Source organism: Triticum aestivum, chromosome 4A (assembly GCF_018294505.1).
Source record: "Triticum aestivum cultivar Chinese Spring chromosome 4A, IWGSC CS RefSeq v2.1, whole genome shotgun sequence".
NCBI lineage: Eukaryota > Viridiplantae > Streptophyta > Magnoliopsida > Poales > Poaceae > Triticum > Triticum aestivum.
This window is the reverse complement of record NC_057803.1, coordinates 618,602,015-618,604,933: the sequence shown is the minus strand read 5'-3', so window position 1 is coordinate 618,604,933 and position 2,919 is coordinate 618,602,015. Positions and strand designations below refer to the sequence as shown.

Below are 2,919 nucleotides of genomic sequence, written 5' to 3'. Positions count from 1 at the left end.
CATACGAACTGAAGACGGGAAGCACTTTATGAATTAAGGATGCTTAGATCGATGTTTGCGTGGCGAAGCAGTGCGTTTGACAGAGAGAGATCCATTGGATTAGATCGATCGTTTACGTCCGCTTGACAGAGAGATCGTGCAGTGCATGGATCCAAACGAGCTGAATCCCAGCTTGCTCGCTCCCTCAACGCGCGGTCGTTCTACGCTTACGTTGCAGCGCCACAACCATCACATACACCTTACGGACCGTATATACACTAGATGCGTACGCTAGCAATCCGTATACGAACTGAAGACGCTCCTGAGTCCGAAGCACTCTAGTAGTGTATTGATCAAGGAAGGCACGTACATAGCCCTGTGTCGCGATCCATCCATATATACCTACCTAGCTAGGGTTGCACACCTACGGACCTTCCATAGCTAGTTCCTTCCGATCAAGGCGACGAGAAGTACGTCCCCTAGCTAGCTCTCATCAAGGGAAGGCGATTCAATATGGCCGGCCATGACGAGCTCTTTCCCGTCGGCTCCACCTTCAGTCCCCAGGATCACGAGCTCATCAACCAGTTCCTCCGTCAGAAGATCGCCGGAGCAGACCGCGGCCACTTCAGCAGCTTCATCCACGAAGCCGACGTCTACTCCGCGCCACCCGGGGACCTCATCGAGAACCGTGCCCACGCGCCTGGCTCCGACAAGGACGACGGGAAAGGAGGCGTGTGGTACTTCTTCTCGCCGGTCCGTCGTCACGAGACCAAAGGTGGCCGCAGCGGAAGGCGACAGCGCGTCGTCGATGACGACGAGGGTTACAACTGGCTCTCGGAGAAGAGCAAGCCCGTGCTAGACACTCAAGGTAAACGGGTCAGCCTCATCGACCATCTTTCCTTTGGGATCAAGAGGCCTGGAGCAGCTAGAACCAGGGTTGGGTGGTGCATGAAGGAGTACGGCCTCGACCACGACGACGAACAAGACGGTGCGGCCGGACTGGTGCTATGCAAGATCTACGTCTCAGCCCACAAGAGGGAGATTACCTACGCGTCGGTAATCAACGCCCCTGGTTCCAAGAAGAAGAGGAAGACGGCCGCCGAGGTCCAACATCCGGAGGCTCCACGTCCCAAAAACCCACGCCGCCAACAACAGACCATCCAAGAACAAGATGTCGCCGGTGGGACGCTTCGGGAGTTCGAGCGTTCGTTCATGTCCGACCAAGACGACGAGACGTTGCCCCCCGGAGTAGTGGACGACGGCAGCGTGGATCCAGGCGGGTTTTTCACCGACATGCTTCCAGAATTAGGACTGACGCTCCAGGCGGGTTTTACTGTACATTGGAGGAGTCCTTAGCCGGCGAACATGGCGACGTCCACCAAGGCGTCCAGACGGTGGAGGAGGATGACGGCAGTTTCCAATGCACATGGGAGGAGCTGTTCGGTGACGACATGGAAGTGGCATGCCCTGCCCCGCCGACGGCGTCGTTGCACGTGAGGACCGAGTGTCCGTGTGTGTGACGAAAAGTGCGGAATTTGCATCCGAGTATGCGTGTATGTCTTGTTGATTGCACATTGTTGATGAACAAGACATGCATGTGTACAGCAGATTAAGTAATTGATATTCTTTTATCATATATTCATATTAGACTACGTAGTGATTAGTGATACAATTCCTCTGTTCCTAAGCGTGAAATAAATACTTGACGAATCGAAAACAAAATCCTGTCTGATGAGATCGGTGCATGTACTTTGCTGCAAGAACACCTAGCTCTAAAGCATTATGTTCATCGAGAAGTGTAAGCATTCCTTTTTTTTGTGAACAGGCCTAATCGCCTTTCTAAGACCGTCTTGGTATCTCGTCAAGATAAGAAATGTTACTTGCAAGATGAACCGTTCATGCCCGTCTTATACCCTTCACATATATACCCATGTGACATGGCGTAATCGAAGCAATACGTATTTTAGACGGTTCTACAACTGGATGAACACTATCAACTTGATATTTTCAATAAGAGATCACCCTAATAAAGGACTTCCACTCAACCAAGGTGCATGAAAAGGGATTAACATCACATGCAGTTAATAATATAGTGACGTGGTGTCACTATAGGACGCGGCAATTCGGCGCTCGAGCCCAGCTGCACCCAAAATCACTGGCGTTGGCTCAGGAATCGGGATTCGGGAAACATGCGCTGGCGTGTCTGCGCAAAAGCAGCAGAAATAGAGGATACGACACATATACGGGTTGGAACGGTGCCCACCAGTGGCCCCGGCACGCATGGCTGGACGTCCGTCCGCGCGTGATTTTCCTGGTCCGTGGACCAGAACGTCTACTTTTTGGCTGAGCCGTAGACCAGTTCACGAGTAACGTGACGGCCGTCAGCGGCACGTACTGAACGTTCCGTGCGTGTGGTCAAAGTCGCCCACGTCCGGCTGGAGAGTGGTCGCCACCAAACCCAAGCCCTTGTCTACGTCATTCTTGAAGCCTGCCGCCGCCGCGGACGGCTTGCCCAAATCCAGCAGTTTGCGGCGAGCTGCGGTAGCTCCGGCCGGTGAGCACCAGAATACGCTGGGCTCGAGTTCCTGCTTGATGTCGTAGACAGGTTACAGGTAACTGAATCCGGCCCGAATGGATATCTAGCGAATTCAAGGATTTATTTGCCCCTGGACAGAGGCGACGACTGATGCTGAGTCCGGCGGCCCTTACTAACCTGCAGGTTTCCGCTCCGTGGGGAGTTTGCCGACAGCTTAGATCCTCTAGATCCGGTCCTCTGGCGGCGCTCACGCGAGCTGATGTCACGTCTGCTGCTCCGGCCTACTCAAATGCCAGCTCAGGTTGCGGGCAGAAAAAATCGCCGGCGACGCCAACCTTCTCCAACAAGGTCTGCTGAATCGACGGACAGGGTGAACCCCGAGGCTCCGGGTTTGACAAAGTGGT

General features: G+C 53.8%; 1 pseudogene; it reads left to right on the top strand.

The window, feature by feature from the left end:
• Positions 1-406: 406 nt before the first annotated feature.
• LOC123082668 (uncharacterized) lies at positions 407-1,701 on the top strand (annotated as a pseudogene).
• The last annotated feature ends 1,218 nt before the right edge of the window (positions 1,702-2,919 follow it).